The 13,093-nt window shown below is 39.4% G+C and overlaps 1 protein-coding gene across 1 annotated transcript in view; it reads left to right on the top strand.

Moving 5' to 3' along the window:
* Positions 1-13,093, top strand: part of CSMD1 (CUB and Sushi multiple domains 1) — a 2,292,800-nt gene that overhangs the window by 1,209,596 nt on the left and 1,070,111 nt on the right. The gene's annotated exons all lie outside the window — the stretch shown is intronic.

The raw sequence follows: 13,093 nt of genomic DNA, 5'->3' as shown, positions 1-13,093 counted from the left end.
CAACATCCACTTAGCATGAGTGCTCTCTGGCAATCCAGATGGACAGATAATTTATTGTGATTCCTGCCCTTTAAATTTCCACAAGCCATTTATACAGGTGTTAAGTACTTTCATTTGGATTACAAATGCCAAATGTATTTTAAAATCAGCAATGAAGTGACAGATTTAAATGATACAATGAACAAAAACCTTAAACAACTTAAAGGCCATGTGGAACATCATTAGGGACTGTGTACATTTGTTATGGCAAATCTACAGTTTATATGCAGTGGGACACATCAATATATTGATATCATTATACAAATATACACATGCATGTATATATATAATATATGTAATATTATATGTGTGCAAAAATATATATAATTACATAAAATATATGTGATAATATAACATCAAATATATGTGATAATATATTATATATATATATTATGTATATGCATATAATATTATATACATATATATGGGCTGTACTGTTGTGAATACTTATAATTTAATAATATGGCTTAATAACAAATATGCTACACTTAATGTACATTAACATATAAACACCTTTATTAAGTTTTCACTTCACATTAATGTTTATAAGTGTTCAGACAAAGGAGAGTTACTTTTTGCATTAATGTGACATATGGAATCTAAATTGTCATAGCCAGGTATCCTGGTCTTCCCTGATAAAAAAAAAAATTAAAAAAATCACAAATTCTCTGATAAAAATTTCCAAAATCAGTATTGAAAATTAAAGGCTCCCCAGCCTCCCCAGTCCTGCTCATGCCCCTTACTCCCTCCACAACAGCCCCCCAGGCTCATACATGCAAGCACAGGCACAGACACACAGACAAACCCATACAAACAGACATACACCCCAGCAGGTAGGTGTTTGGGGGGGGGGGGGGACAGGGGGAAAGGAAGGGATTGGCGGGGCAGATTGAGAATGGCAGGCACTCCATATCTTTCCCCAACACATCCTCACTCCCTCAGCCCCTAGCCAGCTTTCCCCTCCGCCCTGTCCCACAACCCCCAAGCCCACTTACCTCCAGAAATGAAGAAGACTGATCCTTCTCCTGAGGCAGCCTCTGGTGAGTGATTGCATTGGGTCCCACCCTTTCCCCCTCTCCCTCCCCCTTTTGGAATAGCTGGGGCATTCCTGCCCCTTTTGCAAACAGCTCTTGCAGGCTGGAATTCAGCCAGCCTACAAAGCTCTTTGCAAAAGGGGGAAATCCATGGGTTTCCCTGCTAAAAGGGAAAAATCCACTTTTTCTCCATTAAACTGGGAAATCCATGGTTTTCTCCATTTTTTTCATGGGAAACAGAAAACCTGGATCCCAAGTCATAACCTACAATTTATTACCATTTATGGCCACTGACTACCTCTAGACCTTCTACTAATTATGAGCTAAAAGTACTGTTATTTCTCTTTTTCTTTTCTCCCTAAATAAAACCTAACCTTCCAGACACATGGGTTTCAGTGTGGTAAAGAAACAGGGCATATATATATTAGGGTTATGCGAACCTTCAGTCGCTGATTCAATGCAGAGGAGATTCAGCTCAATTTAGTGACTGAATCTCCAAATCTGAATCGAATCAGGAGACCCATTAATCTCTCCAAATCACATCAGAAGTCACCGATTGGTGAGCCAGAGGGCATGGGGGGGAGAGGCGTGTTTAGTTTTCCCAATCCCTCAATTTAATGTGGACACAACTCTCAAGTATTATTTGTATATACAGCCGCTTGATGAGCATTAGCAATATATCCTTTGAAAAAGAGGCCACATATCAATCTGTATTCAGCCCTTTTGGGCAACAAACAGGTATTGTTGTATTTCCAAACAGGTGAGTTTAGAGAGAAGGAAGCCTGAATTAGTAAAATGTATTACATCTTCAATTTTATTAAACAAGTTAAAATATCTAAAGGGCTTTATTTATTTATTTATTTTCTTGTTTTAGTCTCTTTAACATAAGGTTGCATACATAAAGAATCATAGGATCACTGAGAAGTAGGGCTTGGAAGGGACCTCAGGAGATCAACTAGGCCAACCCACTGCTTTAAGGTAGCATCATCCCAATCTAAACCATCCTCAACAAGTGTTGTTCTAAGCGGCTCTTCAAAGATTTCAAGAATGGAGATTCGACAACCACTCTGGATAGCTTATTCAATGCTTAAATACTCTTATATATATGCATGTTCTTCTTCTCAAAATTCAGAGTTATTTCCATGGGACTAGATACTTAAGAATAGTTCTTATATGATCCATAAAACTATATAACAGCATAGTAATTGCTGCCGTTTTCATCTGGAATGATGGAACAAAAGTAGCATAAGATTCAAGGGAAGGATATGCTTTATTATATGTGCTCTTGCCTTTACTTCTTTAGGTGGTGTGTAAGGGCCTTCTTGCACGGTAATTTTAGGTATCTCCTGGAATTCTTAACACCTGGATTTTCTGCACGTTAACACCTGAAACTAGATTTAAGCACTTATTATGTAGCTCAAAGTGATGGTGTCCAGGGCAGGATTATCTCTGATCTGTTACCCATTTTATGTTACACTAATATGTAGCCACACTAGAGTACACCTTAGTGTTAATACCCCACTCACCCAGCCACTCCTGCTAACCAGGACCAGGCTCAGTGCTCCTGCCTTCCCCAGCACCTTAGATCCCCTGCCCCTCCTGCTCACTGCCCCTCTTTGCTTAGTTGTGGCTACCCGTGGTATGTGTCCTAAGGAGCATACAGGTAAGGGATAACCTGTTTGTGCAGCTGATGCCACCACAGCTGCTGCTCTTTGGGCCATGATCAGCTCAGATAAGAGCTGTAGCCTGGCAGCAGCAGTGGTGATGGTTGGGCAGGCAGGTTAAACTTTCCCTGATTTCTCCCTGGGAGAGACAGAGGAGGCAATCACAAGTAAGTTGTGGGAGGACAGGGGCAGGAAGGGAACAGGGGGGAACCCTAAGGGGCAGCGGGGAGCAGGAAGGAGCTTAGACAGCCCTGGGAGGTAAGGGGAAAGCCTGGAATGGGAGGGTGGAAGGGATTCATACCTTTCAGTCCTCTAGGATCCTGTTGACCTGAAGATGCAACTGCTGCAAACTCAAGTTTGCCCTAAGACCAATCAGCATTTGTACAGCTCATGGCTTAAGGTGCAACAAGACCCTAAGTATTTATTTGGCCATTAGGTGTTAATAAAGTTTTGTGGTCTTGGAGAACCAGAATCAACAGACAATGATGGTCAGGTAAACATTGGCTCTATAAGCTTTATAACCTTTCAAAACATAAACAAAAATGAAGTTGCTCTAGTAAAGATTATTTATAGTAAGGTATAATCCTGTTATATGATTTCATCTTTGTTAGCATTAAAACAGCCTGACATTTCTTAATTAATGTTATTATATATGTTAATTCTTGGTGAGAAGGGGTCTAAAGATCACAGCTGAAAAAATTTTTTTTGATTTGCATAATTGCTATGAACAGCTGTATACCTTGTTTCCTCAATACAAAACAATGAAATACCAGTTAAGCTGGATAAGGATTGTCTGCTGTCATTTTCAGCCAGTAACCAATTGTTAAAATCACCCATTAAAATTATTTCCTAAAGAAGTCTGAACATTTTAGTAGTATTTTAACTTCATCTGTTCATTAGACACATACTTTCCATGTGCATGCTTTTTTCATAATGAAATCCCATAGTCCATTGATTTTTCTTTTCTTTTTTTTTTGTCTTTGTGAACTGTCAGCTGCTCTACAAATTTCAAGATGATTTACTGTAAATTATATATAAAATAGCAAATACAGTTTGTGATTTGTTTCCCCCTAGGTGAGTCTATTTGTCTTGGAGAGTTATTTTAATAGTTTTAGATAAAACTGATTTTAGGGTGTCACAGTAATTAGAAATAGCTGATAAAGATGCCATGTTTTAAACAAAACACTGCAAATTTCTACCAAGTTATTTCTTAATGACACATCTACACACGCTATTCATTCAAAGTAGACTTATTACACAGTAAAAATACTGTGCAATAAGTCTACCCTGAAGCACATCTATGTTAGACCCTGACTCCATGTGGCACCCAATGACTAGGAAGACAACGATCCAATTGCTCATGGATCCTGTTACTCATTAGCCAGAGTAAGCAGGGGGCAAACACTACTTGCATACATTGCTTGCAACGGCTTTATTCAGAAGGGAGACAGCTTTGGGAAAGGTCCCAAAAAACCAACAAACCAGGGACCTGCACTGAACAATAGTTCTTTTCACATTTTATACAACTTGGTTCATACTCATTAACATTCTCCTGCCTTCATCCCTCCTCCTGTTCCACCCATTTCTCCTCCCATCTCAAGTTCCACCTCGGTTTACTGTTTACTTCATTAGCATAGAATTGCCTATGCACTTCCTTTATTTACATGCCTCTCTGCTAAGAGTGTATGCATAAGGCCATGAACTTGGGTACTCTCAGTCAATCACTGTTTTTTTCTGGTTTCTTGCTGACTCCTTCATCTCCAAGGTCTTGCTTCTGCTTTATCTCCTGACGATAGCTGGTGGGCTGCATCTTGTTCTTCTTACACAATGGGCCCTAACATTACGACTTAGTTTAGAAAACTGCTTGTCTAAGCATTTGCAAGGTTAGTCTTAATATATTATCCTGCCTTGTGGCTAGCAATTTTGCTGAAACACAGGAAAAAGCCTTTATTCCAGCTGCAGATCCTATGCTCCCTGAAAATGCAAATTATTGTCATCCTAACACTCCCTCACAGAATTAGTATAGGCAGCAAAAGAGAAACCCATCCGATTCTCCAGAGGTCATCACTTTTTCCACACAACACAGCCCTTGGTCCTGGCAAGGTAGATATTGTTTTAGTGTTACTCAGACAGAGGATTGACCTTTTGCCTATTGTTGATGAGGAGTGAGAGAGTGCTTAGGTTACTTGCTTTCCAGCCTGGGACTGAGCTAGGAACTGAGATGATGGTACCATACGACCATTTCTGCTTTTTGATTGGCATGAATATGCAGCTGAATTGATTTGCTGGATGCTTGGTGCTATTGTAGCACAACTAGTGCCTTTCCATCCTGTAAAAGTTTGGATAAATGTCAAAGTTAGGACTTTTTATTAACTTGCCATGGAAATTAGGTATGCGGTTTGCACAGGAAGGTCTTGGTTTTCATTAGGATTGTATCATTTTAGTTTTTGTTCCTAACCATTACGTAAATTCTGGAAATTAATAAAACTTCATTACATTACTATTTTTACTATACAAACAAAAATAGATTAATTTGAGCACAAACAAAACAAAAACAAGGGGAAAAAAGGAAACAAAGAATGACAATAAAACAAACAATTTAGTCAGTCTTCTTGATCTTTCACATGGCTGAACTCTGCGAGGTTATGAAAGTGATACTCTGTATGATGTATTATTTTTGTAACAACTTTTTGGGTATTTTATAGCTTATCACGAAGTGTTGCCCTACATTTTATAGTCCAGCATAGTTGACATCACAATTACTTATAGTAATAGCATTTTACAGACTTAGTAAAACACAATCGCTACACATAACAGTTAAGCTTGATTTCTTTCTCGTACTCAGCAAACTTCATAATACTTGAATGGTGTTTTAATCCTATAAAACACAAGGACAAAAAGAAAGGGGCTTTTGTTCCTTTTATCTCTTTTGGTTAGTTTTTCATACACTTGTGGCTGGCTATGCTTGGGTCATAGCCAGGCTGACACTTATTCAAAAATTTCCCCTCCTTGCACTTTGCAGAGGCTACTTTTACAGCAGTATGCTCCCCTTAGTCTTTTTTTAATGAAGGATAACTCACAAAGAGGTGGGAGCTAGGGTTTTGAGGCACCTTATATTTGCCTTTGCCTATTTCCTAGGGTGGCTATTATACAGCATTCTGCAGAGCCCACCCTGCTACAGGTAGCTCTACTACACTAACTACACATAGGAGGATGGCAGTTTTAGGTCAGACTCAGGATTAAACTTTCCACTCTCATGCTTTGGTCTTCTTTACTTCTTATGGGCACAGTCTCTGACTTCTGAATTATTTCCCTGAATTCCTAAGAAGTGGTGGAGCAGAAGTGTGAGGACTTGAGAGCCTGAGGTAGTATGAACTGGAGGAGCGTGAAGTGAGAGAGAATCTGGTAGTTACTGGGGTCAATTTGGAGAAGGGATTGAAGGGATTGCAATGGGATGTTGAACTTGAATAGAAAAACACTAAGAAGAATGTTGGATATAGATGTGGAGAATGGATTTATTTAGAGTAGATGAAGGAAGCAGGGGTCAGGCTGTTCCCACCTCCCACTAGGTTGCCTACTTGGCCAAACATGTTCTATCTCTGATGTGATCCTATTCTCAGCTTTTAGCCTTTAGGATGCAGACAGAAGTGCAGCTCCCTACTGTAACTGAGGACATTTGCAGGAAGCATTCTGATTTACAGTGATGCCCTGAACCAAACAGATGTTTGTAGTTGCTGCCGGGGGGGGGGGGGGGGGGGGCGGTGGAAATCTAGCTGCTGTCTGGGACCTTGCATCCAGTTTCCTCTAGCAATGGCTCCTCCTCTCTCTCAGCCTGTCCCTGTTTCAGAATGGGAGAGGGGAAAGGGAGCTCATTTTAGGGGTTCCCCAGCCACTGTTGGAGGGTGGGGTGGGTGTGTTGGAGCTCCACCACCTTGGGTAGGGGGTTCTAATACACCCTCCCTACCCTTCAGGAGGGGCTGAAAACCCCCCAGATCAAATCCCCTCCATTCTTCTTTCCCCCTCCTGTTCTGAAAACAGTAACAGGCTGGGAGGCAGCGCAGACACAAGTTACAGAAGGCACATTGTCTTGAAACATCTTCATCTAACCATTCATGGAATGAGAGGTCAGATTTTCACCTGCTTAGCTATTTTTGAAGTAGTCTGCAGCTGTGCCCTTGTGTTTGGTCATGGCTATAAACTGTTTTCTGTAGCCAGATTGGGTGAAAATTGTCACTTCTGTCTCTGCCCTTAGTCACTGTTGGATCCCTTTTTCCCATTCACCTCTCAATGAGGCACCTACTCCCTGAGGCTGTTTAGGAACCAGGAGGAAAGTTAGCTATCAGCTGGACAAAAGGCAGAAAGGCAGCTGGTTTGCCTTCATATCAGCAAGACAGTATCCCCTGGCAGCTGAGAGGAGCAATTGCAGAAAAAGAATGTTATTTGTATGTCTGGTGGCATGAGGGGCCATTTGGTATTGAAGATAAGCTTGCATGGTCCTGTAGGATGATTTCTCACACCTAGCGTGCAGTGCTTGCAGGTGTGTAAACTTAGTGTTAAAGGAGATTCCCCTCTTTTGCAAACCATCCAGTACCATGGGGCTAAGCCTACCACATGCTTAAAGGATGGTGAAAACAAAACTTACTTATTCTCCCTCTGTGTAGTAAGGGATTTTTCTTCCTGATGTCAACCGGGCAATAAAATAAATCTTGACAGTTAAATCCCTTCATACCTTAGATTTAAAAAATCTTGGGTAATTTTGGCTCACTTTACACTGTTTACAAGCATAGTGGAGAGTGGGGAGCTGACTGGAAATAAGTGTGGCCAATAGAACTTGTTTGAAGAACAGGCTATAATGGTCTTGTTATCTTGGGACTCAGCAACCAGTGATGTTGCTGCAGCACAACTACAAGTACACAAGTGGTGGATTGCATCATCTGGGTTTAGCTTGATATCAAACAGAGAAAATTGTAGCTTACTTTGTCTGCACTTGGGGTTGCTAATGGAGCTGTGAAAACAATGGATTTTGTTTGCTAGCAATTAAAAAAAAGTTGGCTTAATGTAACTTGCAATAAGAAGTTTAGATTTTTTTGGTGAATTAGAAAATTTGTGGGAAAGCTAAGTTATATACATATTTTTATTTCAATATTTAGGATTTCTCTTAAAATAAAGATAAAAGGATAAAACAGCTTTAACATTTTTTCTAATTGTAGCTGGCAACAGTTTTTCTCGCTGGTTTCAGAATGAGAATTAATCTTAACAAAGCCAAGAAAAGCCAAGACATTTTATCAGCATGTCCTGTCTAGAAGGATTCACACACTTTATTAAATGGAAGAGATTTGAATGCACAGATGATCTTTTTGATCATTACCTCAACTGAATCTTTGCACCTCTTAAACAGGATTTACTAATCATTTTATTCCATTCATAGGGCAAATTTTAACTTTGAGAGACAAAGAAGTAATGTATTGTAGCGTCTAGTGTAAACTGATTTTTTTGTTTTGCTTCCTTTACTGAAATCGCAGTAGCAATAACTTGCCATTCCATATGGTGTGCCTCTGGCTAGCTCTGGGATATGTTACAGCTTCACTCTTCAGTAGTCCCATGATATCATGCTACAATAACAGATTCTAAATAGAGAAATCCCATATTCTTTTGTCAGTGAACACACAAACAAATTGATCCATTAATGTCTTGCATTGGTGAAATGTCTGCACTTTAGGGACATATCTTTTCTGTGTATATATTATATATTTACTCTTTTAAATCAAGCTCAAACACCAGACAGTAATAATATTGTCTTTTTCTGTGTTCTGTACACATTTTTTCCATTCCCTGTTCAAATAATACATATTTTTTGAAAAGCTTAAATCTAAGACCCTATTCCTGCAAAAAGCTGGTCAAGTTTCACTCCTGTTGAAGTCTGTTAGAGTGAAGGACTCACCACTTCTTAGGGCTGCTCAGAGGTTTAGGGCTTGAGATCCATATAAGCTTTTCTACATTGAGCATATATCCAGTTATATGCACACACACAGACAATTGCATGTTGTAAAGCACATTGTCTTTATTTTTTATGTTTCTCTTTTATGTCTGCTTTTCATTTGGTTTTTCCATGCTGTTCCACCCCATCAATGACCTTATGCTGCTAGATGACATAGGAGAAGCCTCTTGTTAGAAAACAGATTATTTAAATTGTTAAGGGAAACTATAGCCAGAAAGATATACATGTTGTTCATGTTTGGTGAAAAGCTGCCCTGATCCACAAATACAGCATGTACATATGTACTTCCCTGATGCTAGCTGCTGCTCAGAAATAGGCGTTCCATTTTCTAAAAATTTTCTCCTGCACTGACTTTAAGTGGGAGCATGTGACATTTATTAGCAGATTATCAGATACACATTTGGAACCCTCCCCAAAATACATGCCTCAATTTCAGTTTTTTTTTCTGGCTCTTATTCCTATCTGTTTATACTTGAAAAATAGGAGGGATGCTGTTGTATGCCACACTGTGCCTTTCCTTTTTATTGTTTTGAGTATAATACGATCTGACTGACAAAAATTCAGCAGAATAATTTTAATTGGAAAAATTGCTCTGCTTAGCTGAGTGATATTTTTTCATGTATTCAGCTTTTGTTTGTAAAGAATGTTTTCTCATGCATGGATCAATTGTCAGTGCCATATCATGTTGCCCATTACACCATTCCTGACAGGCACAGGAAGATTTTACCTCTGTTTATAATAAATTTCAAGGGTTTGCTCTGTTTTCCTGCTGTTTCAAAGTTTCATCTGCCACAGTTGTTCATAAAACATATTGAATTATTCATTGTGAGTAATATTCATTATGAATACAACTTCGTTTTTCTTCTGTGTGAACTACTTAAGGATGGCTTTTGATTCAAGTAAATATATTAATCATTCATAAATATTTGCAGAATGTGTTATACAGACTAATAGAAATTGGTATTGAGTGGTTCACTGTCAAGTTTGTAGTGTGAGACTGACCATTTAAATCATTTTGTATGGTTTTTGCTCTTCAGATGGATGGATGGAAGGATGATAAATAATATTTTCTGGAGTAAATGTTGGTGAATAATAATGAGTACTGAAATGTATAAATTAGTATCAGGGTATTTAAAACCATACAGGGGAAGGATGGGATATAGAAGAGATGAGAAGGAAGGGGCCAGGAATTCCAGAAAGTGAGATTAAGGAGAAGGGATGAAGAAAGGGTAGAAGAGGAAGAAACCAGAATATATGAATTCAAGACATTGTAGTAAGACTCATGAGAATTAGATTCTCTGTGCTTCACTAAATAGTTATGTGTTTCAGCTCACAATCTTTAAAGTAGAAATGCTGGTTGTCTACCCTAAAGGGATAATGTGAGGATAAGACATTAATGACTACAAATCAGTCTATAGTGATTGAGGTCATATTAACAGATATTTATCAAAATGGGATGTTGTATGTGTATATATTTACATGCCAAAATAGAGAGAAAATGAGGAAAATGTATTAAAATATTTAAAAAATATGGATTTGTGTGTTAAATTATTTATCCATGTGTGTACATGGTTGTGCATGTATATTACACATACACATCTGTAGAGATATAGAAGTATCCACATAATGTAAAGGGTAGATTTCTTTATTGAATTTAGATTTTAAGTCACATTGAATATTAAAAAGATATCCTAAATATTATAAAGATATTCCTTAAATATACTGGAAGTTGCAGTGGCCTTGGAGTTCTGTAACATGTTTTGGGGTTTGGGAAGAGGGCATCATTTTCCCTGGAGAAGACAAGACTTTGATTTAAGCTGCCCTTCTGTGCTGTGCTTCCTGAGATGAACAGCGGGGAATCTGCCAAACTGTTTCCATATGAAAATAACTTCCACCCCTCAGATACAGCAGTAAGAGAACTAGTAGCAAATGTGGAATGTTTAGCACAATTATTTCAGTTAAAAAAAAAAAAAAATCAAAAGTGTTACCTGGAACATTTTGTATCTTATGGCACATCTTCAAAAGTAAAAGTGAGGTAGAAATCATTGTTGTTAGTAAACGTCAGTAATATCCATTCTCTTGAGTCTCATTAAATTGAGCTTACACTTATATTTTACACTGCCAAAGTGTAAATTATCATGGAAGCTGTGGAAAATCAATAGCTTGTAACTTCTTCCATTGCCATGTGTTTCCAAAGATTCTACGCTGTAGAAACAATTTTCAAAGCAGATACAAAAACATCACAACCACGCACACATTACACACACACTTTGCTGCATATTTATACTAGAAACGGGAAGGATAAAAATATCCCTCATAGAAAGCAAAGGAAGTTGGTAAGTTTTCTGATGAAGATCAGGCTCTGGGGTGGAAGCCAATTGGGGGCGTGGAGGATTCACCCTTATTGAAGTCAAGGAATTTCTTTTATTAATGAAGGTGGAGCTTAGCAGTTATACATGGCTAAATGTGAATATTCATGGCTAAATGTTATTTATTTATTTATTTATTCATTCCTTTGGTTTTACAAAAAAAAGTTTGGAAATGGTCTCTTTGTTTTGAGTTTTTGAATATGCTCACACTACTGTTTTTTTAGGTTAATAATCTGGAAACCATGTGACTATTTTCCCCACTTGTCAAAAATGATGGTAAATAGTACTGCATTCCCCTAAACCATATTAGCAGAAGATCCCACATGGTACTTTTTAAGAAAGACTGAATAAAGTTACTAATTGCTGATTTTCTTTTTTTTTTTCTCTCTCTTCTTACCAACTCTGGGAGAAAATATGTCAACACCACTTTCATTTTTTTAAAATAGTCTATGTATGTCATGGCATTCTCAGTGAAGAGAAAGGTATTGAAAGTGCTTCTACTAACAGAATGTCAGTAGCTGCCCTGGCCTTCCATAAACATATGAGTTACAATATAGCAGTGCTTTTTCCATAATAAAAGGCTGACAGGATCTAGCATTTTTTTTTGTCCTGATATGAAAACACTATTAGCAATTGACAATATTTTTTCCTAAGTATAGAGGTGAATACGTGTAGCACTCTTCAGAGTATAAGCAATGGAAAGGGATCTGGCTCAGTAAGATATATACTTTAAGAAAAGATATATGACTAGATGTTCCAAAAAAACCCAAAAAGGAAGTAGGGTAAAGAGCTTTGACCTGTTGGACTTTTCAGCACACCTAAACCACTAGTGTGATTCATATTGCTACACTTCTTTATTTTCATTGTAGCCTCCCACCAGCAAAGAATAGTCTGGTTTAAAAGTAATAGATAAATTAAGGGAGGCAAGAATTTTTGTAGAAGATATCTTCTATTGGATCAATTTGTATAGTTAGGAAGGACATAGATAGACATTTGGGGCTCCTATAGAGGTGCAGCAAGGCTGCTCTGACATGCTGTAAACTCAGCAGATTGGAGCAGACTCAATTAGTAGTCTCCTGGAGCGCGAAAATTAACATGCTCCAGCAGCCTCCAGCATAACATGTATCATCCTCCCCCAGACTGAAAAATGTCAGCATGGCACTCTAAACTAAAATGTGTTCAATGAGCTTTAGTTCAATGTGCCCTACTGCTTGCAGGTGGTGGTGATGGGGGGGCTAATGAGAAACCTACTTGACTGGAAGAAGGCTCAGACTGGAGATATATAAGCCCAGAGTCTGCACTGGTCAGATAGTTTCCCCCCAGCCACCATGCAGTGAGAAGCTCCTGGCTGCAGGGCATTCATGTCCCTGAAGAGACCTGGATTATACTGAATAACTCTGCAGGCCTGGGAATTGAGGCAAGTTCCTTGGATTGAGAAAGAGCAGGCTTTTACAGGCAAGTGGCCTTTGCTTATGTTAAGCCCCTAGAGCTGGGGTTTTCAACCTTTTTTAATAAGTGTACCCCCCCGGCAGCCAGATGTGAAGCGGGGGGTGGGGGGGGATGCGTAGAGTATGTGTGTGGGGGGGGGGTGGTGCATGGCCAGACGCAGAGCAGCAGTAGTGTGGGGTGGTGGGTGGTGGCTGATGCTGCCACCTGCAAGCTTCTCCCCCCTCCCCCAATGTCCAGCTAACCAGGCGGTGCCTGTATGGCCCATAGAGGGGCACTGCTCCCCTCACCCCTCCTCCCCAGCCCTACTCCTGGGTGTCAGTGGTGTGGGGTGGTGGGTGCTGCTGCTCCATCCCCACCGGTCCATGTGTACCCCCCTGCCCCCCCCCCCCAGGGCCTGGTACACATGGGCTCCTGTCTAGGGCCTTTCCATTTATCCCTGGGGGTATGTGTATCCCTGGGTGACAACCCTTTCCCTTCCCACAGTTGAGGTGTCTTCCAAGGGGCAGAGATGCTTGGTATTTATTTAAGTTACACTACTGG

The sequence above is a fragment of the Alligator mississippiensis genome, chromosome 1, assembly GCF_030867095.1.
Source record: "Alligator mississippiensis isolate rAllMis1 chromosome 1, rAllMis1, whole genome shotgun sequence".
Lineage (NCBI taxonomy): Eukaryota > Metazoa > Chordata > Crocodylia > Alligatoridae > Alligator > Alligator mississippiensis.
The sequence above is the reverse complement of the archived record's forward strand: the minus strand, read 5'-3'. Positions and strand labels throughout refer to the sequence as shown.